A 27070-nucleotide genomic window follows, 5' to 3' on the forward strand; every position below is an offset into this window, starting at 1 on the left:
GGGTTAAAATAGACCCTTTCTCCAATATGTTATCTTGTCAGGGTATTTTATCATATCATCTGAAGCAAAAGTAATGCAACAGCTATGATGATAACTAATCATCTGGGTCAAATTTTGTTCCTAGGCATTTGGTCAAGCATCATTCTGGCTGTGTCTACGTGGACATTTCTGGCTGACATCAGCATCTAGATCAATATACTGCATAGAAAAGGTTGCCTTCTCTAATACAGAACCTCATCACGTTAGTTTTGATCTAGAAAAGCACAAAGTCTGACTCACCAATGAGAACTCACCTTGTCTCACAGCCTTCAGCTGGGACACCAGCTTTCTTTTCTTTTTCTTTTTTCTGTCTTTGAATAGAACTGAAACATTGACTTTTCCTGAATCTCAAGTTTGTGGGCACTTGGACTAGAATTATGCCACCTCTCCTTGGTCTCCTTGACTGACACTAGATTCCAGCATTTGGAAATTGCCATTGTCTCTTGAGGTACCAAGGCATAGGATGCTTCTGTAAAAAAAAAATCTACCATTGTGGAAACAATCTTAGAAGTGGGTGGTGGGTAGAATCTGGAATATTCTTGAAGTCCTGGATGAGAAAAAGTACAGACTTCCATGACGAGATTATCTGTAGACACGTGAGTGTTACATATCATACTGGTAAGGGTCATATTCTTCTCAGTACAAAAAGAGACAAGTTGGAGAGCCATCGCCCCCCTTCTAAGAGAATCAATAAATACTCATGAACAGCAGGGTGGTAGGAGTATGGGTTCTGAAGGTCAATCTGGAGTCACTTAGGTGAAAATGAGGAACATACTATTAGAAACCAGGGGAAATCGATACTGATACTTGGAGAGGAGCAAAGGTCTTGTTCTGTGGGAAGCGGCATTTGCAAGAATTGAAATTGGAACTATAGCTTAGTAGATATCCAAACAAAGTGTTGGGAGATATGTATTTCTTCCTCTTGACTACTCACAGTATTATATTATATTATATTGGCTTGGAAAACAAGCTGTTAAGCCAAAAGGAACCAAAGCTTGATGATTCAGAACTTTTAGCATATTCATAATTGATGTGGGAGAGTCTTCTGTTTGTGCTGATTTCAATAAAGAAACTGCCTTGGCCCATTTGATTGGCCAGCCCTTAGGTGGGCAGAGTAGACAGAACAGGAAGAAGGAAGTGAGGTAGATGGCTCAGTCAGATGCTACGCCTCTCCTAAGTTAGTCAGACTGCCGTGCCTCTCCTCAAGGAGACAGAGGCGATGAAGCTCCAGCCCAAGATGGACGTATGCTAGAAACTTCCCGGTAAGGCACCACTTCGTGGTGCTACACAGATTATTAAATATGGGTTAATCAAGATGTGAGTAAGAGGCTGGAACTAATGGCCAGGCAGTGTTTAAAAGAATACAGTTTCTGTGTAATTATTTTGGGGCATAAGCTACTCAGGAGGTCGAGAGCCGGGCGGCGGGAAGCCAGCCCACAGCTAATCACTACACATAATAGAAAAAAAAAAGATCTAAAACCAAAGGAAACCAAAGGAAACCAAAAACCACTGGAAAGTGCGTTGAAGAGAACAATGGCTTGACTTGACTATCATATGCTTAAAGAGGAGTGTATGAGCAGAAGCAATGCCAGCTTAAAAAAAGGGGATGGAGGAAAGGGAGGCTGTCAGAATTCGTGGAAGTGAAGGTACATTATTCTTCAATGAAAGGGGGAATGACCATGGAGTTGATTAAGAAACAGACAGGACCATCGCTCCCACTAGAAGCCCAGGGAACATGATGGTCTTTTTAGTTTCAGAGGGAGGGACCCTGGTAGGGATCTGCGTGGGTACTGCCCTTACAGGTTGCCTCCATAGCAGGGCTATCTCCAATAGGAGTGGGGACAGAGTTCAGAAAGAAGCGAAGAGCTATGGCCACGACAGTGCCATCCCAGTGGGCTTAGACTTTGAACATCAAGTCAAAAAGACATGGTAGTTTGAAGCTCCAAAGGAACTTCCTTCCTAAGTTATGGACTTGCTCGGGGCACATAACCTCTTTCTTTCATTGAGAATGGCAAAGCACATCCCGTTTTTGTTCTATCAAGTATTTTGGAAGCCCACAGATTAACTAGCTTTAAAGTTTTATAGCTAAAGAGAAATTTTGCCTCAAGATAAAGTATACCTTGAGTTACCCCATATTCTGAATTAAATGACATTCATATAAGACTATTTTAGACTTTAGGGTTGATACTAGAATAAATAAAAGTCTTTGGGGTTCAACTTTGTAGATGAAATAAACACATTAGCAGCATGGATTTGGGGGTGTAGCCCAGAAAGTTATTGACTGTGTCTTCCCTATCCAACTGTAATTTTGAAGCACTGATATCTATTTTGCGGAGGCATGTGATGTGGGAAGTCCTTCTGTGTATGTGTTGCTTTTATTGGTTAATGAATAAAGAAGCTGTTTTGGGCCTGTGATAGGGCAGAGTAGAGCTAGGCAGTGAAAACTAAACTGAATTCTGGGAGAAAAAAGGCAGAGCCAGGGAGAAGCCATGAAGTCACTGCTAGGGACAGATGTATTGAACCTCGCTGGTAAGCCACAGCCACGTGGAAATGCACAGATTAGTAGAAATGGGTTAAATTAAAGTGTAAGAGCTAGCCAATAAGAAGTTAGAGCTAATAGGCTAAGGGGTGATTTAAATAATATAATTTCTGTGTGATTATTTGGGGAATCTGAGCAGCTAGGAAATGAACAAGTGGCCTCCTACAACAGGCATGGGTGTGAAATAGTCAATAAAGGTTTCATCTGCCCTAGTAGGGCCAAAGGTCTGTATAATAGGAAGAATAAGGCAGAACCCAAGCACACTCATGTTGTACTTGCTTTTTCTATCCCTATCTCTCTTTCTCTCTTGGCAGGAAACTGACTGAAGACATTGTTCACACAACCAAGTGTGTCCTCACTGGAAACGGAAAGGACCACACTTTTCTCTTGGATGCCCCAGATTCCATGATCTCTGAGAAGTTTGTTTCAGTTGTTTACATCACCTTGCCTGTGATAGTTTGTTTCAGCAGTCTGATACTAGATTTCTCTCAGATGCTCTAAATGGTCCCTAAGGAAAAGGCTGGCAAAACCTGTAGTGGTTCTGTGCAGGATCCCAGGAAAGGGTGTATTCACCTTTCACCTTCTGAGCGGGTAAATTTCTGGGCTGGGGAACAAGTGAGGGTAGCTGCCTTCTGGTTTAAAGTGCTGCTTCAAGGTGTCTACACTGCGTGAAGGAAGCAAGTTGCACTGCCTCATCCTCTCAAAATCTTTGCTTGTGAGAGCTATACCTGTGTTTTCTATTCAGCTTCTCGTTTCCCAACCTAAGAAATATGGCTAGAATCTGCCAAGATTTTAGGAGATGGAGGGAAAGAATGACCAAAGGTCTGGAAAACGAAGTCATGAGGTAGTTAAGGAGTCAGAATCAATTAAGAAAATGTGTGTGGCAATAAAATACCTTTGTTTATACCAAGGCCTACTTTTAGCAAGGTCTGGGGCAGTCTATTTCTTATTCTACCTGAACAAAGAAGGTGATACTGTTGGATTGGGAGGGATTTAAGCTGGCAAAAGAGCTTTATGTCTCCCTTGATGCGCCAGTATCTACTCATAAGACAGATGTATGGGTGCTCAGTCTGCCCAAAACATTTACATTGTGGCTTCAGTCTACCTGGTGTGGCAAAAATAACGTGTACCAAACATATATGTAGCTCATCAATACTAAGTACACAAGTACACCTGTTTTGTTTTGTATACAAGGAAAAAATAGTTGCTATAGATATTAAGCCTGAATTTTCTACCTGGTTTCAAATTTCTGGTTGGACCTATGAAGGGTCCAACCTGTATTAATCAAAGCAGATTTGTTAACCAGTATGTGGCACATCTTACAGCAAGAGAAAGATAACAGGATCTTATTGCCAAAGGATTTGTACAAAGCTTTTCTAGAGATAAAAGATTGACTGTCCTCATGACTCCACAGTTCATGGATTATTTTTCAATGCAAATAACAACTTTAGTATTTTGTAGAAAATAACTTAGAAGGATAGAATTTCTGTACCACAGCAGTGAGTGATTGCAAAGGTTTTATTTCTGGCTTTGATTGTAGTTCATTGGTGGAACATTTGCCAAGCATGCACAAGACTTTCAGATCCTCCCGTCCTGGAGTAACCAAACCCAGAAAAGACACAGATCCACTCTCTACATGTACAATCGTCCTAGCTCTTTTCAGCAGAACCAAGTAAATGAGAGTCTCTGTAAGGCAGAAACAAATAAAACAGACTTTAAAAAGGTAATGCAGACCTCTAAGTTGTTTAAAAGAAAGCTTTACCACCAATTAAATTTGTTTGTACATTACAGAACTTAGTACTCTATCAATTTGGGTATGCTGAGCTCCATTTTAAAGATTTCTCTCTTTTAGGCTTCAAGATGGGAGAGTTAGTCTTGGAAGGAGGCTGCCGGGTTCTGAAGCTAGCGCTCCCTGCTGGTGTGCTGGCTCACTGTCAGTTTGAGGCAGTGCCTGGGTCTGCATGCATTTTCTGTCCCCAGATCCTTCTTCCTGTCTCTTGCCTCAATGAAGAAGGTCTTTTTTTGTGTGTGACAAAGGACCTGTCATTCCGGTGTTAGAGATAGTAAGAGTGGGCCATCTTCTTCTCTTTGCGCTCAGTTCCAGCAACATGGGTTTAGGCCTTCAATGTGCTCCACTTGCCCTCACTTTGTAGCTGGTTGTCTTAGACCAAGTTGCTGTGAGAACCCTGCGGCCCACTGAGTGGTGGCTTCCGCTCACAGTTCTGGAAGTATGGCAGTCCAAGATGAAGAACTGGCAAGTTTGGTGTTTGCGGAGGGGCCTTGTTTAACACACACACACACACACACACACACACACGCACACGCACACTCACACACACACGCACACACACACACCATAGAAGATTAAAGAAGAACATGAGCTCTCCAGGATCATTTGTGTAACCTGCTAATCCTGCTTGTGAGAGCTCCACCCTAATTATCTCCAAAAGGCTTCACATTTTAGTATTTTCATAAGGGAGGTTAGAATTTCAGCATACAAATTCTACTGATATTCAAATACCTGGTAGGAACAAAAGATTTTGCTTTGGGACTGTCTGCCCTTGGGATTGCAGCCATTAACATCAGACTTGAAGACAACAGCCTTGGAGAAAATACTTCACCAGCTCTCATAACTAACCCCCTACCCCACCCCGCATGCTTACAGACATAAATCTCCTAATGGCTCTGCTTCACTGGTTGAACGGTGTCTGAAAGACATAGTAAACGCTTTCAGGAGAGCTAGAGAGCAGGTGAATGTTTAATGACAGGCAGCAATGCCTCTGCTAACATTAGAAAAGTACAGGCAGTAGACTCCCAGATCCTTCTGTAATCAATCTGCTTCCTTCAACTTTGCTGGAGCCAAAGCACAAAAGATGAGCCGATATGGAAAACTCTTTAACGTTATACATAAGGCCATTTGGCCCTAACTTTTAAATATTGATAGAGAGATACTCCCATCTCATACATAAGGCAAACAGAAGTTCAAACGCTTGAGTAAACTTGAGCCCCTGGCTGTGTCAGAAGGAAGTTCAAGGTTGAGATTTTATGATGCCCATATGGTTCCAGTTAGGGTTGGATGGATGCAGGAAAGCCATGATGATTATCAGCCTGACTTCCTGCACTCAGAAGGAAGGAAGTCACTTACATGATGCGTGCTAGCTAGATACTTGCTGATTTCATTCACAATAAGGGACAGCAATGAACTTTCTACAATTTATAGTAGAAAAACAGGCTCAAGTTGCACAGGAGTCAGAATGCATTTGATATGTACACACAGTAACAGTCAATATTTTCATAATATGTGGTGTGTTAATCAACTAGTCATCAACATGCCAAGCAACTAGGCAATATTATCGCTATTTTATCAGAGGAAAACAAGGCAGTGCGGTGGAGTTTGATCTTGTGAGATGAGGTATCCTGGAGACCAGTGCAGTATGGCTTCGAGCATCTGTACCTATCAGCTGTACTTTGCTACTTTGCTGTTGTCATTGCTATGCAAACTGAGTGTTTGCAGCTCTCTGAACTTGACCATCACAGTTCTTTATGGTCATGCTACAGATGGTTTGCCAGCTCTGTTTTCTTCCTGTCCCTTAGCATGTCCCCTGTATTTCAGTACACCATTCCCCTTCCCACAGTTAGTTTCTCTTTGTTTCATTGGAGCAAAGAGAAAGCCAAGTTGATTTAGATACTGGTCAAAATACCTTTCTAACTTGCTAAATCTCAACTCAGCCAACTTCTCTCTTCCTTTGCCATTCATCTTTATGACATCCTACTTTCTGGAAGGCTTCACTTCCCCACCCTCACCCCGCTCCACGCTGCTGCAGTTTCTAGAGATATTCTGCCTGCTCTTTGTAGCTTGTTCAAACAGCTCTCTCTTCATAATATGTTCTCTTACCTCCCATCCAGGTGTGGTCACCATTACTGGTCAGTTTTGACAGAATCTATAACTATCTTGGTAACAGGTATCTGGCCACGCATGAGGGACTGTATCTTGGCTAACTATGTTGATGTGGGAGGATCTGTCATGATTGTTTGGGATTATTCCATGGGCCTGGGGTCCCGGACCCAGCACTCTCTTGCTTCTTGACCATGATGGCAAACTGTGAGTCTGAATAAATCCTTCCTCCTTTAAGTTGCTTTCATCAAAATAGCTTATCACAACAAAAGGAAAAGCAATTGAGACATCAGTGGAGTTCTCTTCTTACTCCAAGTGTTTGTGACCTTATGTTTTCATAAAATATATGACTGGACAAAATGAATGCACTGGTTCAAATTTTTAAATCACATTTTAAAATCATATCTCAGGAAACTGGTACTGTATCTCTTAGTCTGTAGCTATTCACTGCCTCTGCTGTCACATGCAGAATGACACTGAATGTTTTGGACATGAACCTTCCTTTCCCAGAGCTATGTGGAGATGTGATCTTTGTTGTTTTCTCTCTTTATACATAGTACAACCTTTTTTTTGCCTTCTCTCTCTAAGTACTTTAGACATCTGTACATCATCACTTCTATAGTTGCTGGTCACATGTTTTATTTATTTCTCTAGCATAATATGACATTTGATAATCTCTGATTAGTACCCATCCTCCAATAAAAACTAACTTCCTTGAAACTAGTATCTTACTTTATTCACCTCAATGCACATCATGAATCTTGCTTGGAACATGCATTGTATATAAGGAATACCAATAAGAAGTTTCTTTAAAGATTTAAACTACACTATATTCATCTCACAATCAAGGTGCAGTCCATCACACACTGGCTTACCAATAGGCATGGAGGAATGAGGAACAGTGCCTGGCACTGAAGAGAAGTTTCTCAATTATATTGTTTAGACTGGCTAATATATAGAGATTTTAAAAAAACTTCAACTTTATTTGGGTTGGTTTTATTTTTCCTTTAAAATCTCTACAGACAATATACTCCCATTTGTCCAGAAAGGAGGGTATAGCACATCATGGGTGCCTGTCCTTGAACATTAAGGCAGTCAGTCTGGATGTTCTCAGGTCCCTGATTCCAGGAAGCCACCTACCTACTTTCTGCAATGCCAGACTATGCTTTTCTGTTCTAAAACACACAAATTAAATTATATAGAACTCCTTCACGTCTGTTTTCTTTCATTTAGCATGTTTTAAAGATCTACCCACATTCTTGTGTGCATTTGTAGCCTACTCCCTTATATTGTGTAGTAATAGTCAATAGAATAATGACATAACACATTTATTATTATTTTTTATTAATAATTTCTGCCTCCTCCCCGCCTCCTCCATGCCTCCCATTTTCCTCCCCCTCCCCCCACACTTCCTCCCCTCACCTTCCTCTCCAGTAAGGGTTCCCTACCCTGTGGGAAGTCCACGGTCCTCCCCTCTCCATCCAGGTCTAGGAAGGTGAGCATCCAAACAGACTAGACCCCTCCATAGCCAGTACATGCAGTAGCATCAAAACCCAGTGCCATTGTCCTTGGCTTCTCAGCAGCCCTCATTGTCTGCCATGTTCAAAGAGTCCGGTTTTATCCCATGCTTTTTCATTCTCAGTACAGCTGGCCTTGGTGAGCTCCCATTAGATCAGCTCCAGCATCTCAGTGGGTGGGTGGGTGCACCTCTCGTGGTCCTGACTTCCTTGCTCATGTTCTCCCTCCTTCTGCTCCTCATTTGGATCCTTGGAGCTCAGTCCTGTGCTCCAATATAGGGCTCTGTCTCTATCTCCATCCATTGACAGATGAAGGTTCTATGGTAATATGCAAGATATTCATCAGTATGGCTATAGGATCGGGCCATTTCAGGCTCCCTCTCATCAGCTGCCCAAGGAACTAGCTGGGGATATCTCCTTGGACACCTTGGAACCCCTCTAGAGTCAAGTCTCTTGCCAACCCTAAAAAGGCAATAATATATCTTAATTAAGACATATACTTCCCTGCTCCCATATCCACCCTTCCTTTATCCCAACCATCCCATTCCCCCAAGCTCTCCCCATCCTCCTCTTCAACCAAGAAAGAGAATTACAGGCCAATCTCACTCATGAACATCGACGCAAAAATTCTCAATAAAATACTAGCAAACCGAATCCAAAAACACATTAGAAAAATTATCCACAACGATCAAGTAGGCTTCATCCCAGAGATGCAGGGCTGGTTCAACATATGAAAATCTATCAATGTAATCCATCATATAAATAAACTGAAAGAAAAAACCATATGATCATTTCATTAGATGCTGAAAAAGCATTTGACAAAATTCAATACCTCTTTATGATAAAGGTCTTGGAGAGATTAGGAATACAAGGGTCATACCTAAATATAATAAAAGCTATTTACAGCAAGCCAACAGCTAACATCAAATTAAACGGAGAGAAACTCAAAGCCATCCCACTAAATTCAGGAACATGACAAGGCTGTCCACTCTCTCCATATCTCTTCAACATAGTGCTTGAAGTTCTAGCAATGGCAATAAGACAACATAAGGGGATCAAGGGGATTCGAATTGGAAAGGAAGAAGTTAAACTTTCGTTATTTGCAGATGATATGATAGTGTACATAAGCGAACCCAAAAACTCCACCAAAGAACTCCTACAGCTGATAAACACCTTTAGTAACATGGCAGGATACAAGATCAACTCCAAAAAATCAGTTGCCCTCCTATGCACAAAGGATAAGGAAGCACAGAGGAAAATCAGAGAAACATCACCTTTCACGATAGCCACAAATAGTATAAAATATCTTGGAGTAACTCTAACCAAGCAAGTGAAAGATCTATTTGACAAAAACTTTAAGTCATTGAAGAAAGAAATTGAAGAGGATACCAGAAAATGGAAGGACATCACACATTTTTAAGCATTCTCTTTTTGATGTTTTCTTTGCCCATTATTGACTGTTTAAAGTAAAACTTTTATGAATAGTATTCTACTTTTCACACAGTTTTCTTGTTAACGGTACATATAACTTGGTAAGAAACTGCAAATTATTTTTTCCTAAATAATTTACTGCCCCATTCTTTTAGACTCACAAGGAATGTCTAAGAACTGTAATGTCCTCAACATTTGCTACTCATTCTTTAAAAATTTTAGGTGTTCTAGTGGGTGTAAAGTCATATTGCATTGTTGTTTTACTTTATAGTTTTCTGGTGACTAATAAGATCGATATCACTTTTCACATGCTTAATCTCCACTCATATGTACCTTTGGTGAGTTTTAAACTACTCTGCTAATTAAGAAAAAAATGGGTTGTATTTTTTCATTTTAGAATTCTTTGTTCCTTAAAGAGAAAGGTCTTTTGCTTAGAGACATTATAAGCTTGGAATTTTGTGTGGGACCATGGTCTGTATTTTGTCAATTGTATTGTAAATAAACACTGATTGGCTAGTAGCCAGGCAGGAAGTATAGGCAAGACAACCAGACAGGAAGTAGAGGTGGATCAAGGAGAACAGGAGAATTCTGGGAAGGAGGAAGCCCATTCCTGGGGAATCCTGACCCGATCACAGAAGAAGCAAGATGTGATTGCCCTGCTGAATAAGGTACTGAGCCACATGGCTACACAGATAAGAAGAATGGGCTAATAATGGGCTATATAAGTTCTAAGAGTTAATAAGAAGCCTGAGCTAATGGGCCAATCCATTTATAACTAATGTAGACCTCTGTGTGATTTCTTTGGGATTTAACAATTGTCGGAATCAGGCAGGACAGAAACCCCAACAACACAATTTGCCTGCTCATTTTCTTTCTTTTTTTTTTTTAAGATTTATTTATTTATTATGTATACAACATTCTGTCTTGATGTATGCCCGCACGCCAGAGGAGGGCATCAGATCTCATTACAGATGGTTGTGAGCCACCATGTGGTTGCTGGGAATTGAACTCAGGACCTCTGGAAGAGCAGCCAGTGCTCTTAACCTCTGAGCCATCTCTCCAGCCCAGCTCATTTTCTTAATGATATACTTCAAAGAAAAGTTTTTAACCTAATAAGCTTCAATATATTAATTTTTTCCATTTTTTATTGCTTTTGTGTTCCACATAAGAGTTGCTTGTCTACCCACAGTCGAGATTTTCACTTACATTTTATCCTAAATGTTTTGTAGTTTAGGTACATGATATGGTTTGAATCTGTAGCATCTCCATACACTCTTCTTTTGGACGCCCCTTGTCTAGTTGGCAAAGCTGTTTGGTAAGGCTATGGCATCTTTAGAAAGTGGGGCCTCACTGACAGAAGGTGTGAAGAGTGGGACTCTTATATGGCCCCTGGTGCCCACCTTTCCTTTTTGTTTCCTGTTCCACCGTGGTGGAATAGCCACTGCCACTCACCCCACCCTGTCCCAGAATGAACCACTTTGCTATACCTTCCCCGTGATGACCGGAAACCCTCTGAAATCAGGAGCTGAAATAAATCTCTTCTCCTATCAACTATTTCTGCCATGTGTTTTGTCATATTGGCACAGGACTAATTAACACAGTACGTCTTCAGTATATTTAGCAGCATATCAGTAAGATATGAGGAAAGATTAGAGATTGATTACTGCTCTTCAGAGTCCAACCACTTATGTTAAACCTAGAATAGTTTCCTCTGTTTTTGTGTGTTAATATCTTTCTCAACAAAACAGTTGACATGTGTGAAAGAGTCTATGTTTACATTTCCTATAAATTATATGTCAATTCTTTTCCTTTGAATTATATGTCAATTCTTTTCCTTTGACTTATGTGTTAATACTGATTCATTGAAGTCCTTTCTGGCTCATGTGCCAGTATCATTTACAGTAATTTATACAGCTTTTTTTTTTTTTACTATGTCTCAAAATCCAGCACTGTGTACTCTCTAATCTAAATTAATCTTTTTGAAATTGGACAATTTTTGTAGGTTTACATAAAATTTAAAACTGGCTTTTCAACTTCTTCCTTAAGATATCCATTTAAAGTTTGACAAGTAGTGAACTGTGTTTACAAAAGTTTCAGGAAAAAAAATCTACATCTTTTTTTTATTAACTTTTATCTGCATTTATTTCATGTTGAATTTATTCCCGTGCCAGAAGTTTTTGTTTCTTCAGTTTCTTTTGGAATATCTTTTTCTTCTGTGCAACCTCTTCTTCTGGCTTTGGAACAATCTGTTCCTTTTCAGTGAGGATCATCTGGATGTGGCAGGGGGAGCTCATGTATGGGTTAATCCGGCTGTGAGCTCTGTGAATTCGTCGGCGCATCTTAGGTGCCTTGTTCACCTGCATGTGCTCAATGACCAGAGAGTCTACATCTAAACCCTTCAGTTCAGCATTGCTCTCTGCATTTTTAAGCATGTGCAGCAAAAATTCCGCACTCTTTTTTGGCCACCGACCCTGTGTTCAGCCCCACTGTTTGGCCTGGGCGCACCTACCGACTCCACCATGGTACCTTCGGAATGGCACACACTGCTTCTTCAAAGTGACATCTTTCAGATACTTGGTGGCTTTTCGGATATGCATACCCTTGATGGCCTGGGTCGTTTCACGGGTGTTCTTAAAGTGAACCCGAAGATTTGATCCTCTCGATTTGCATGATTTTGTAGGGTTTTCTGGGTCAAGAGAGTAGCGAACCATTTTCACGGGTCACCTCTGGCCGCTTACAGGAAGAGCAAAAATCTACATCTTAATATATAAACATGGTATATTATTCCTCCCGTTTAGATCCCCTTGTTATTCCTATCATCACCTTTTGCAGTTATCAGCATACAGAATTTGTATGCAGTTTTGTATTACACAGATGATGCACAAAGGAAACACATTTCATATGTTTGTGTGCTATCTTGCACATAGGGCATTTGAAATTTAAAATGTAATTATTTCTAGTCAAAATTTAAAAATATGTTTCTTTTATGGATATGAGACCTTCCTTTATATCTTGAGAACTTGGTAAACTCATCAATGAGACTTTTGTAGATCCTCTGAAATTTTCTCTGCACACATCCATTTTCTTCTCTTTAGGGGCCTAGAGACTTTTAATTAACTCTTATTGCAATCAACTGTGGACATTTTATTTCTATTTCTTGACTTATTGGATATCACATAGAAGATATTAAATGTAACTGTAGCTTGAATATCCTTTACATATGATGATTTCAAACAGGTTTTGGATTTTGGAATAGGCAGTTCTACAAAATAAAGTGTTTTAGGAACCAAATCAAGCTTCACCACATTTCATATATACACTGCAAGTATTAGAAGCATAGTTAGAAGGCAATTTTAGACAGTCTTTCTGATATATGTCTTAGTTCCCATCTATTGTGTGATTGAGGTATGAGTTTTTCCACTCCTTATGTCATATCATCTTTCAGATAGTCTTGGATTCTGGATTTTTTTTTAACTCTTGGAAATTTTTTTTCTTTTTTTTTTTTAATTAAAGATTTCCATCTCCTTCCCTTCTCCTCCCCTCCCTTCCACCCATACCCCCTTTCCACCCCTCTCCAAGACAAAGAGCCATCAGGGTTCCCTTCACTATGTTAAGTCCAAGGTCCTCCCAGCTCCCCCTAAGTCCAGGAAGGTGAGCAACCAAACTGACAAGGCTCACAGTGAGCCTGTCCATGCTGTAGAGTTCATGTTCATTGCCGTTGTCCTTGGTTTCTCAGTCCTCCTCCGCCGTCAGCCACATTCAGAGAGTCCGGTTTGGTCCCCTGTTCCATCAGTCCCAATCCAACTGGACTTGGTGGTCTCCCGTTAGATCTGTCCCACCGTCTCAATGGGTAAAAGCACTCCTCACGGTCCTGACTTCCTTGCTCATGATCTCCCTCCTTTTGCTCCTCATCGGGACCTTGGGAGCTCAGTCCGGTGCTCCTATGTGGGGCTCTGTCATTTTCTCCATCCAATGCCAGGTGAAGGTTCTATGGAGATATGCAAGATATTCATGAGTATGGCAATAGGATTTGTACATTTCTGGCACCCTCTCCTCAGCTGCCCAAGGAACTAGCTGGGGGTGTCTTCCTGGACACCTGGGAACCCCTCTAGAGTCAAGTCTCTGCCAACCCTAGAATGGCTCCCTTAACTAAGATATATAATTCCTTGTTCCCATATCCACCCTTCCTATATCCCAACCATCCTGTTCCCCCAAGCTCTTCCCATCCTCCACTTCACACTTTTCTCTCCCCATCCCCCACTCCCCCCCATCCCACCCCACCCGCATTTTCCCATTTTTTGTCCGGCAATCTTGTCTACTTCCAGTATCCAGGAGGATAACTATATGTTTTTCTTTGGGTTCACCTTCTTATATAGCTTCTCTAGGATTTTTTTTTACAAATTATAGGCTCGATGTCCTTTATTTATGGCTAGAACCCAATTATGAGTGAGTACATCCCATGTTCATCTTTTTGGGCCTGGGTTACCTCACTCAGGATGGTGTTTTCTATTTCCCTCCATTTGCATGCAAAATTCAAGATGTCATTGTTTTTTACCGCCGAGTAGTACTCTAATATGTATATATTCCACACTTTCTGCATCCATTCTTCCACTGAAGGGCATCTAGGTTGTTTCCAGGTTCTGGCTATTACAAATAATGCTGCTATAAACATAGTTGAACAGATGCTTTTGTAATATGATTGGGCATCTCTTGGGTAAATTCCTAAGAGTGGGATTGCTGGGTCTTGAGGTAGGTTGATCCCAAATTTCCTGAGAAACCTCCACACTGCTTTCCAAAGCGGTTGCACAAGTTTGCATTCCCACCAGCAATGGATGAGTGTACCCCTTACTCCACATCCTCTCCAGCAAAGGCTATCATTGGTGTTTTTGATTTTAGCCATTCTGACAGGTGTAAGATGGTATCTCAACGTTGTTTTGATTTGCATTTCCCTGATTGCTAAGGAGGTTGAGCATGCCCTTAAGTGTCTTTTGGCCATTCGAACTTCTTCTGTTGAGAATTCTCTGTTCAGTTCGGTGCCCCATTTTTTAATTGGGTTCATTAGCATTTTAAAGTCTAGTCTCTTGAGTTCCTTATATATTTTGGAGATCAGACCTTTGTCTGTTGCGGGGTTGGTGAAGATCTTTTCCCAGTCAGTAGGCTGCCTTTTTGTCTTAGTGACAGTGTCCTTTGCTTTACAGAAGCTGCTCAGCTTCAGGAGGTCCCATTTATTCAATGTTGCCCTTAATGTCTGTGCTGCTGGGGCTATACGTAGGAAGCGGTCTCCTGTGCCCAAATGTAGAGTACTTCCCACTTTCTCCTCTAACAGGCTCAGTGTGTTCAGATTGATATTGAGGTCTTTAATCCATTTGGACTTGAGTTTTGTGCATGGTGATAGAAACGGATCTACTTTCATTCTTCTACAGGATGACATCCAGTTATGCCAGCACCATTTGTTGAAGATGCTTTCTTTCTTCCATTGTGTGCTTTTAGCTACTTTATCAATACTAGAAATTCTAGTGGACCTCAACTTTCTTTGTTGGGAGTTTTAAACTATATATTTAATTATTTGTAATTATTAATTGAATTATTTTAAATAGTCTACCCAGGTTGTTTATGCCTTCTTGTATGAGCTTTAGTATTTTTATTTATATGTTTTAAGGTAAATTTTTAAATTTATGGGTTTATATTCTTTCATAATTTCTTCTTAGTAATAGTTTTACTTATATCTATAACAATTATAGCACTATTTATATTTTCATTTTTGACATTAATAATTTACATTTTTCCTAACATTCCTGAATTGAATTTAACTTCTACTTTTAACTTTATGTGATTTAAGCTTGGATAATTGATTTACAAATATTTTTGTGATATAAATTTTTAATGCTAAAACAATTTCTTTAAGCATGAATCAGCCATGTCTCCTGAATTTTTATATATTCTCTTCTCATTTACATTTAATGGAAAATAAATTCTTTCTCTTGTGACTTCCTACCTAATTAATGGGTGATTTCACAATGTGTTGTTGTATTTTCATGTTTTGAATGGTTACTTGAATAGATTTCTCTGAATTAATAGTTGAATTCCGTTAGGATAGAAAACACTCTTTGAATGATTTTAATTACTTTTAAATTTATCAAAGCTTGTCTTCTGACCACAAAATATGATCTGTCTTGGTGAGCATAGCATATTCACACAAAGATGCATTTTACTTCCCCTCCCCATAATTTTTTAAACGGTGTATTGACATTCAGCTGTGTTTCTTGAACTGTTTCATTGCATTTTGTAAAGGACCAACCTCTGTACTTTAGTAGGTTTGTTTACACTATTTCTCTTTAAAGTGTTTTACTTGGGATGTTTACACTATTTATCTTTAATGTACCAGATTGATACTATTCATTAAAGTCCACCCCGCAGTTTCATCATCTCCTGCTTGTTCTTTACTGTTTCCACCCCATCTGTCATGTTGACCTGCTTTTGGTTTAAGGACTTTTAATTCCATTTTTATCTCGAGGATCTGTTGAGTGAATGTGAGTTCATTTCATTATTTATATTCTTCCATTGGATCTAATCTGTTCCTTATGTCTGTTTAGATGTCTTTTGAGAGCTGTTTTTTGTTCTCCTGGTGAAGTCTGAGATTTGGGCAGCTGTATTCCCAATCCTGGGAGTGGGACTCTTAATTTTGCTAGCTCTGGTTATAAAGACTCAGTAGTTGTATAACAGATTCTTACCTGCTCTAAAGGCAGGGGACTTTTCATCTGGTCCCATCTCCCAGCTGCAGTGTTCTGCCCATCAGGGGTTTTTCTATAGAGATGATGAGGTACAGATGTTCCCATCCCTGAGCCTGCTTCAGGAGACTGCCAGTGTCTCCTGCTCTGACGTCATCATTCTCCTGAGTACCCAGTGAAACTGACAGGATGGAGGGACACACATTTTTTTTTTTTTTTTGTATCTTTGGCACTCAGAACTTCTATGTTCTGATACTAGTCTGACAAGCTCTGGCCTTTAGTAACACATTAGGGACCTCCCTCTAAATTGCCTGCTGTGCATGGTTTCCAGCGTCTTTTCCTTCCACACTAGCCCATGGAAAGAAATGTTTGCATTGGCTTTTGGTTATTTGCCCCCCTGCTCTGTGATGACTTCAAGATTTTGCACTGTGTAGATTATCTTGAAATTTCTTTCTGATAGACTGGAATGATGCTATTTTCAGTTTTCTAGACCTTAACTGGAAGCTGGGAATCAAGACTATTTGCATTTGATATTATTATTTAAACACCCAAATTTAAACCTTTCGCACTGCCATTTGTTTCCTATATTACCCCTAAATTCTCTGATACATTCCATTCTATTTTCTCATTTTGGATTGAATATTGCTTAGTATTTTATTTTATTCCCATTGTTGGGTAATTAACAACTTCAGTTTTTTGGGGGGTAGTCTTGAGTTTATAGTCTGTACCCCTCATTTTTCACATTTGGCCTTCAAGCAATTTCACGTAATTTCTAAGACCACTAGGTCACACTACTATGTCTCTGCATTTGCTCTCTGTGGCATTTGCTGTCTGGTGTTGCCCTTCTGAGTACACTAGAAATCTCACAGTGCATTATCATGGACAGCCCACAACCTTCAAAGAAATGCAAAAGCAAGTATAAATACTGTGTTCTTTTATTTACATACCGATTTTACAAGTGTTTTTCTGTTCTTTCTGATCTGGATTTAATTTATTTTATTTTGAAAGTTCTGTTATCATATTTTTAATGATCCAAGTGTCATTAAAACTTTCTCACAGTTCGAAGGATGCTCAGTTAGATTTCGCAAGGCCAAAGCGTTGAAACTCTTTGTAGTTTGGATTTTCTTGCAGGTAGTGTTACACTTCATTTGGTAAGCGAGATACATAGAAGAGACCTCTCTTTAAGAATTATTCAAAAAAATATTCAAACTCTGTTAGCTGGTTCATCTAGAGCTGATTTTAGACCGACTTTGGGATCATGTCCTGAGTATTGTAAGGAATGCTTGCCTATCCTCCACCTGGATGGATCCCAAGTAGCTCACTTAGTATTCTGCCTTATTTTCTAGTTTTTTTTTTTTTTATGAGAATAGAGTGATTCTGATATCCTGCCTGAGCTCTGCCAATCACTCTGCATAGGACTTCCCATTTGTTTCTCTACAGAAGTTACCACCCCCTCCAGCAACCTTGCATCAATACCTGTGTTCCTTAGGCAGATACAAGAGTGTGCTACTCATATTTGGGGGTTGTTTTATCTGCCTCGTTTTCCAATCTGGGCACTTGTTTCTTAAGTTCCAGGCTGTCTGTAGTTTCTCAACTCCAAGCTCTGCATTCTTACCCACAGTCATCTTCTCTGTCTCTGTATTAGGGTCTGGAACTAAGGACACCTGAACAATTTTAGAACCCACCTCATTTTCTTTTATGACTTGCATTATCACAATACTGGCTTACCTATATCATTTGCATGCCATTCCTTCTTTATTCTGCCTTATTTTCTAATTTTTTATGAGAAGAGAGTGATTCTGATATGAAGTATTCCATCCTATCTAGCAGCGAGACTTGATCATTTCAAAAGCGCATTCTAAATAGATGTCAGTCCTTGAGACGAAACTGTAAAAGGCTGGGAAGATACAAAATGCTCACTAAAGATTTATGCCCGTAAGTGGGTGGAGGGCGAGTACATCTCAACCTGTGAGGCTTACTTTTACTTCCCACGTTCTCAGTGGGATTATGATCATTATTTTTGCAAGCTTTCCCTAGGCATAATGCCATAAGAGACCCCTGACGCACACTTTGTGAGGCACATCTGGAGTTTGTCAATACTTCAGTTGGATCTTCAAGTCCTATCTCATGTTCGGATCGACTATACACACATATAATGAAAGTTTACTGGGCTGTATTTTTCTCTCATCCCAGCTTTCCCAAGAGATTGATGAAAAATGAAATAGACCCCATTGGCATTTTTATAACTTGCAAGGCAAAAAAAAAACTATTGTATTTTTAGAGGGTAAAAAAGGAAAAGAAGTATATTTTTGGTTCAAGAAGTCAAAGGAAACAGCACTGCCATGCCTTTCTGTGTCCTTCTCCCAGCTGTTCAGCATTCCAGGGAACTGCTTTGGTCTAATGCTTGGAAGTCAGAAGACAGTTTCAAAGCAACGGATGAGACTTTCGCTTCTAAGAAAGGCTCTTCCAGGGAGCCATGTTTGCAAACCTAGAACTGCATATGACTGAATGCCCTCTGCCTGGAGAGCCCTTCTCCATCATTTCACACATTCGAAAGATGTTCAATATGTGCGCTCTCTCCCTTTGTCTCACTTAAAAAAAACAGCTTGTCACAAATGTCATTTCTTGGTATATACTTAAAAATCAAATGTGAAGTTAGTGCTTTAACTGGTAAAACAACATTTCATAGTATTGCAGAACAATATACATATGTGTGTGTGTGTGTGTGTGTGTGTGTGTGTGTGTGTGTGTGTACGCTCTGGATGCAACCATGCCTGCATATTTTATCTTAATAAGTTGATAGCTTTATGTCAACTTGACACAAGCTAGAGTTATTTCGAGAGAAAGAACCTCAATTGAGAAAATGATCCCACCAGATTGTCCTGTAGGCAAGCCTGAAGTACATTTTATTGATTGATGATAGATATGGGAGGGCCCAGCTCACTGTGCGCAGTTCCATTCCTAGGCTGGTGGGCCTGAGATAAGAAAGTAGGGTTGAGTAAGCAACCCTCCTTCTTGGCCTCTGCATCAGCTCCTGCCTCCGGGTTCCTGCCTTGGCTTCCCTTGGTAGCGCACCATGATTTGGAAGTAGAAGTGACAAAGCCCTTTCCTCTTCACGGGGCTTTAGCTCATAGTGTTTCACCTCAGCAACAGAAATCCCGACTGTGCACTAGGGATTATAAAGAAGATCTGTAATGGTGTTTGCCTGTTGGTCAGGCTCATTCCAGTTTGCTCTGGATACTTCTGACAGTCATGCAAGTGATTTACACCAGAACAACTAGATTCTCTGACCTTTCCTGAGACCCAGTGTGGGAGCAAGTCAATTACAAAGCACACCTTGGTGATAGCAAAATGATATAAAAGGACCTGGGTAACAGAAAAGGAGCTGTGTCTTATGTAAAATATAATTATGTAGCTCCCAGTCATGATTTTGAAAGACAGTAACTCAGAATATCTCAGAATGGCTTGTCTAAACACTGTTTACTGAGAACACTTACTTTTCTTGGCATCAATTGCTACGGTCTTTAAACTTAAAAGATAGATCCATAATTCTCCGGATTTCTTTCTTGTGTGTGTGTGTGTGTGTGTGTGTGTGTGTGTGTGTGTGTATACACATATGTGATGGAATGTACATCCTATGTATGTACAGTGGAGAGTGTCTTCCTCTATCCTATCCACCTTATGTTTTGAGCACTGATCCTGGTGCTCGCTGATTGGTTTTTCTGAGGAAAGCATCAGAGAGGCCTCACTGCTGAAATGGAATTTATTCAGAATTTCAGGAACTATCAAACACTCTACTCAGTGAAATGATTTTTAAGTTGTTTCCTCTCTGTCAGTTTCTCTTATCCTATCCTTTCCTTTTTCATTTCAAGCATCATTTTCGATCCAATCTAAGCAGGTTATTTCTTAGCCTATATCCTTTTGCAGAAAGGAAGAAATACACTTTTCTTTTTTTAATTTTTTTAACCTTTAATTTTATTTATTAAAAATTTCCACCTCCTCCCCACCTCCCATTTCCCTCCCACTCCCCCTCTCTCCTCCCCCTCTCCCTCCCTCTCCAGTCCTAAGAGCAGTCAGGGTTCCTTGCCCCTTTGGAAGTCCAAGGTCCTCCCCCCTCCAGCCAGGTCTAGGAAGGTGAGCATCCAAACAAACCAGGCTCCCACAAAGCCCGTCCATGCAGTAGAAGCATAACCCAGTGTCATTGTTCTTGGCTTCTCAGTCAGCCTCCACCGTCGGCCTCATTTAGAGAGTCTGGTTTGATCACATGCTCCAAGTAATGATGAAGGTTGACTTTTACATGTCAGAACTACCTAATGCAAGCTCATAAGGAATTTAAGACACAAGAATTAAAGGAAGTAAGAAGTTGTAAAAAGAAAAAGATGGTGTGGGAGGCCCTTCTGTCTGTGTGTTGATTTTATTGGTTAATGAATAAAGAAAACTGTCTTGGTCTATAGCATGAGAGAAAGAAGGTGGAGTTAGGGAGACGCCATGGAACCTCTGCCAGAGTCAGACAGACGCTGGAACTTTAGCTGGTAAGCCACAGCCACATGGCCATACACAGATTAATAGAAATGGGTTTAATTAATATAAGAGTTAGCCAATAAGAAGCTAGAGCTAATGGACCAAGCAGTGATTTAATTAATACAGTTTCTGTGTGATTATTTCGGGTCGAAGCTAGCCAGGCAGCTGAGAAAAACAAGCGGCCTTCCTCCAACAAAAAGAGTCTGACTGAAGCCCCTTGGCATTAGTAGTTTTAGTTATGGGAGGTGGTTCTTTATTTAACTATTATACTACTATCTTCGTTGCATAATGATCAAAATATGTCCTGTTTTATCAATCTCACAGATAGATATGATAGAAAGAGCAAGTAAACTTACATATATTGTGCACATATGTGTGTGTGTCTCTACACAGATTATCTAGGCCTACTCACACATTTCTCACAGAACTCCATAAAAGAAAAATTGAGAGACATCTTGGGACCAAACTAAGCATAGAATGATAATGAAATGAACAGCTGCTTTCATGGTGCCTCCATTGTGTTATTGCATCATTATACCATTCTAATATTCCTAATATTATTAATCACAAGGTTAGATAATTTTACCACCTGCCTAGTTGAGGAGGACTTGAAGCCAGGAGATTGTATTGCCCTAGAAACAGCGAGGAAGCTCAGAGGGGATGCAAACCAGGTTAGCCTGGGGACCAAGTCTGTGTTCTGTATATAACCAGCCATATCCCTCTATTGATCCCTGCATCACAGAGTCAAAGATGTCAGCATGACACTAAGGAAAAGCAAAAGACTTCACCCGAAAAGAAAATTTTCTCAATAACACTGACAAGAATAAGAAATGTGAAAATGATATCTGGTTCACATTATTAAAGAGCCTATTGGAGATTAGTTATAAATTTAAAAGTTGGGAGGGTGTATGCATCTGAGTTGTAGTAGTCCCGGATCCTTTTCAGTCACGCACTATATAAGGACAAATTGGATGAGAGAAGGCTTCAAAGATAACTGCATCCCAGTCTTCCCAAGATCTATTCCAAGGGCAGGCAAAGTCTGAATGCTGTGCTTTGACTCAGTCTTCTTAGCATCAGAGGTAAAGGCTCAGTAGACTTTGAAGGGAGGTTTAATAAATGACTACCTCAAGGTACATTGGATTACTCAAATAAGTTAGCAAAAAAATCGTCTGTACAATAAAGAGATTGAAATGTGTAATAGATATTTAACATCAGAGGCCACCGTAGAGAAAAGGAACATCACATCAATCAATAGTCTCACTAAATCACATGTTTTAAGTTAATGGTGAAGAAAATTCAATGAAAACTTTAATTGCTTTGTCCAAGAAGAAATGAAATGCAAGTAATTAAATCAGGCAAGCACTCATCCATTGCTTGGCATGAATTTTTAATAATACTTATAAGGATATAGCTCCATGGTAGATTTCAAGGCAAATTTCCCATGCAAGTTTAATTCTGTAGATAGATACAATTTTTACTTGTATTGTGTGGAAGAGATAATTTTAAAGTGAATTTTAGGTGGAATGTCACCTAATTTTAGGTGACACATGAAGTCGAGACATTGCAAGCATGTTCTGTGGGATCAAGAATATGCGACAGCTGGGCTTTCTGGGGCATTGCAAGAATGTTTTACTAGGTTAATGTGTCAATTTGTTTGGGTCTACTGAAGCTGTCTTATTCAAAAATAGTGTGAAAATAGTGTATTATTTTGAGTTATAAGCACATATAGTCCTTATCAGGTCAAATTATATTTTAGTTAACAATATTTTCCAATGTATTTATTTTTTAAAATATGTTCCTGGAACTAGCTCTTGTAGACCAGGCTGGCCTCGAACTCACAGAGATCTGCCTGCCTCTGCCATTCCAGGACAGGCTCTAAAAAAGCTGCAGAGAAACCCTGTCTCGAAAAACCAAAAAAAAAAAAAAAAAAAAAGAAAGAAAAGAAAAAAGAAAAAAATATGTTCCTCCCAAATTAAAATGCAAGGTCAAAATATCACTTCCCCTCTCTTCCTTTCTTTGTATAAAGACATATATTTGTATTAGTGTATATATTCACAAACACACATGTGGATACATGTTCATAGGTTGACTTTTTCATGTGTGTATCATAATCAACATATTCAAAGTAATAGTGCTTGGTCATAAATATATCACCAAATATTTGTGAACAATATGGATGCTGATTTATACAAATACTGAAAATACTATACAAATGATTAGCGTTGCCTGTTTTCTGCAAGCAGCACTCCTTGTTAGAGCTAATGTGTATCCTGGGTCAGCTTTATAGAGACGAGTCATGGGCATTCTTATGGATAGGAGGAGCTCTCGAGTTCCCTTACCTCATTTAAACTATGCCCTCAACTCAAGTATCACAGACTCCAAAATTAAACTAACGGAGAGAATATAACAAGTCTCTAGCTGCAGCTCTAAAAAGAAAAACTTGCCTTGGCGAAGGATTGATTCATTGATTCCTGGGGACCTGATTATGAATTATTTATCAGCCATACGTTTTCTCCCGCGCTAGATGAGTGAGAGCTGTACAAATATACATGAAAGGTGCACAGGAAGGATTTGGTCCATGAGAGGCACACTTGCCCCTTTCCTTGTTAGAAATCTGGCTGGAAAGACAAGTCACAGATGGCCTATAAGCCACCTAGAGCGCGCAACTTGATAGCTCAGATTGTGTCTCCTGACTTTTATTCAGCTTTTAAACTTTTAAAGCATACACTAACTTACGGTCTTGGAGGTGAAGCTGCAGGTGACATTTCACAGGGAATAGGATGTAGTAAAGCAGAGACAAACTTAAGAAGATGACCACCCATAATGCAGAGAAGTAGTGGCACTTCTTTAGACTTTTAAAAATTAGTTGGAATTGGATGGGGGTGGGGTGGGAGGGTATGTGGAAGAAATGGGAGGAGGGGAGGAAGTGGGAACTTGGATTGATATGTATAATGAAAAAAGATAGCTTGTTTTCTTTTTTTAAAAAATAAAAATATAAAAGGGAATTGTTTTTTTTTAAAAAAAAAAAAATTAGTTGGAATTCTGCATTCTAAACAGAAATCTCCCAGATTTTAAATAGTGACTGTATTAATTGTATAGGTCCTCAAAATTACACTGGTGGGATTTTGGTTGTTGTATATAATGTTTCTAGCAAGTATTTTGGGGAGGGGATGCTGTTAAAAATATTGACAGTGATAGATTAAAAGAAAGGCCTCAGAAAGGGCAGACTCGGGGATGTCTGAGTAGGAAGAGGACCTGGTCATATATGTGAAAATGTCTATCATACCATTTAGTGAGCTCCCCAAGGATCTAGCAAGTTACGGGGAGAATCCAGAGGAGAACCCAGGGATGCCTTTGTGGCCTTTATTTAAACTGTGTCATTACCTGGAACCCCACTCTTCATTTACTCTGTTGCCACTGTCTAGGAAAACACAATAATTGTACTTTTACATTTCTGTTGTAGAGTAGATCAGAGGAACAATGGGCAGCAGAGTGGCTTGACACATCTCTTGCACACAGCACACACAAGGGGAGAAGAAGCATATGTAACCTGCTCAAGGAGCACCATCATTTGCTCTGTGTATTTATCTGCCTTATCAACCATCTCTGTTGAGCACAATTACGCAGGAGGAAAAGGAAAGATGGGGGGGCAAAACGCCTTTTCTGTTTGGTGCTTCCTTACACATCAGTGGCCTCAAGGTAGAAAGCAGTGGTAGACTGGATAAGTTTCAGGAATTAAAAAATAAAAGTAAAACAACCAGTTCACTCTGTGCCCCATTTCCATTCCTCTGGTAAAGACAAAATACATATGCATGTAAACGTTACAACACAGGAATTTTATGATTTCGGGGCTTCTGCAGATCAATTAAATGCTGCTGTATTCCCCTTTAAAACTCACTGAACAATGTAAATCGAAGTGGTGAAACTCGCTTTAATGAAAAGTTTTAATTTTTATTTTCTTAGCACAGCAGCGAGTAGAATTTAAAATACCACAGCTCCAAAGGGAACAGCTTTACACCTCAGCAAAAGCTTCCATTGACTCTGTTGTTCCTGCCTTTTACCAAATAACTGCTGGGGCATTGTGTTCCACCAGCCCTGCAAAGGAAGGCGCTGACTTGGCTTAGCCTAGTTTGCATCCATTCTCTTCTCTTCCAAGTCACAATACCTCACTGTGCTCCGCCGTGGTGTACTAGTTTGCATCCATTCTCTTCTCTTCCAAGTCACAATACCTCACTGTGCTCCGCCGTGGTGTTTCAGATTTTAAAGGTGATGATTATAAGCTTAGAACAAGGAAACAAGAGAGCCTTGTTTAAATAGTTTTCACTTTACATAAGTTGTCATACCCATAATTTCATAGCTAATATTAATGGATTCAGTTTTGCCCATCTTTGGTTATTTTCTGGCATTAAATCTCTTAGTGCCCTGCTCATGGAACAAAATGAGGTAGGTACAGAGACTCACATAGCTATTTATGTTAATTAATGCTCTTTGAGCTGCATCACTAAGACACTGTTATCTGCTACTGAAAAAAAATAGGGGAAAAAAAGGAACACTTGGTAGAACCTGAAATGCGGGAAGGGAACATTCTGGAATTTCTGTTGAGTTAATGAATAAATAAATGAACGGGCAGTTGTTCCACAGCCGACTAGAACACCAGTGTGGAAAGAAGGCTGTGTTGTTATGTTTATGGATCACTGCCACCCTTAGTCACTTTACCCAGCACTCCCATGTCGCTTCTGAAGGGAGGTGATTCTCTGCGATGGTGGTCAATCTTGTCTGTCAACGTAACTATATCTGGAAGCAACTAAAGTCAGCTAAAACCAACTAAAAGCAGCTCAGCACACCTGTGAAGACTGCTCTTGGTTTGGATTCTTCATCACTTCTCTATTGCTATGACAAAACACCATGATCAAAGAAAATTATAAAAGAAAGTGTTTGACTTGGGCTTATGGTTTCAGAGGGTTAGAGTTTATGACTATCATGCAGGGGAGCTTGGCAGCAGGTGGGCATCGTATTGGAGCTGTAGCTGAGAATTCACATCTTCAGTCACAACCACAAGGCAGAGAGAGACCCGCTGAGAATGGTACAAGTCTTTTGAAATGTCAAAACTCAGCCCCAGGAACATTCCTGCAATAAGGCCATGCCTCCTAACCCTTCCCAAATAGTTTATGAAAACTGGACAAAGTACTCAAATATATGAGCTTCTACTCATGGGGCTATGCTCATTCAAACTACCACAATTACATCATTTGAAGTGGGAAGATTCACCCTAAATCTGGTTCATTTGAGGTTAAGGGGATCACCCTAAATCTGGGCCACACCTTCTCATCGCTGCCTACATGAACAGTCATGGAAGAAGGAAGCTTTGGGTTTTTTCCATGCTTGCCTTCACTCTTGCTTTTTAGTTCATCTCTCTTAAAGCTGAGGCACTCCTTCACCAGTGCTAGAAACCACTTCTCCAGGATACCAGTATAGACTGAAGACCAGCTGAGATATGCAGGCTTATGGATCTTGACCTTTCTTTTAGGAAACAGTTATCATTGGGCTGACCAAACTACAGCTGGTGAAAGCTTTTTATGTGGCTACCAGCTCACAAAAAAGATATGAAGATTTCTTATTAATTATAAAATCTTGGCCATTAGCTTAGGCTTGTCCCACTAGCTCTTATAACTTAAATTAACCTTTTATTAATCTATTACATGGCTCAGGTACCTTTTATCTATCCCATATGTCTAACTTGTTCCATGTCCCCTTTCTTAGATTCATTCCTCTGACTTCCTTTTTCTTTCTGCCTGGAAGTCCTGTCTGTCCTCTTCTGCATAGCTATTGGCTACTCATCATTTTATTACACCAATCACAGCAACACATCCTCACATAGGGTACAGATATTTTGCAACACACAGTCTGTAAGCTACTGTAATAAATTATCTGTTTGTCTGTCTGCCTGTGTGTATGTGTACAGGAATGCATACACACACACACACACACACACACACACACACACATTCTAACACTTCTTTTCTTCTAAGGAAACCTAGCTAATACATATAGTATGGCTAACTTTACTAGATTGAATTGATCCCATGATTTCTTACTCTTAGACACTCCTTTGCCTCAGAATGAAGGATTATACAGGTGTGTGCTATACTTTGCCTGTAACACAGACTGACAACCCTCTTTATTTTCTGCCTGAGGTCTTTGTTGACTTTGCCTGTAGGTTTGGTTAAATCCCACTGGACAAAAAGGCAGCTTACATCTTTCTTTCAACTTGGTTTTTCCTTGCACATGGGAAATTATTTGAGCCTTTCTATATGCTAATATTAATCTAAATTGAACAACTGTGCACATCACATTTTATTCATTAATTTCTACATCTATTTTCCATATTTACCTTAACAGA

At 39.8% G+C, this 27070-nt stretch overlaps 1 pseudogene; it reads right to left on the reverse strand.

The window, feature by feature from the left end:
• Window positions 1-11577: 11577 nt before the first annotated feature.
• On the reverse strand, window positions 11578-12150 carry LOC119821232 (annotated as a pseudogene).
• Between the last annotated feature and the right edge of the window lie 14920 nt (window positions 12151-27070).

This window comes from Arvicola amphibius, chromosome 8 (genome assembly GCF_903992535.2).
Source record: "Arvicola amphibius chromosome 8, mArvAmp1.2, whole genome shotgun sequence".
Lineage (NCBI taxonomy): Eukaryota > Metazoa > Chordata > Mammalia > Rodentia > Cricetidae > Arvicola > Arvicola amphibius.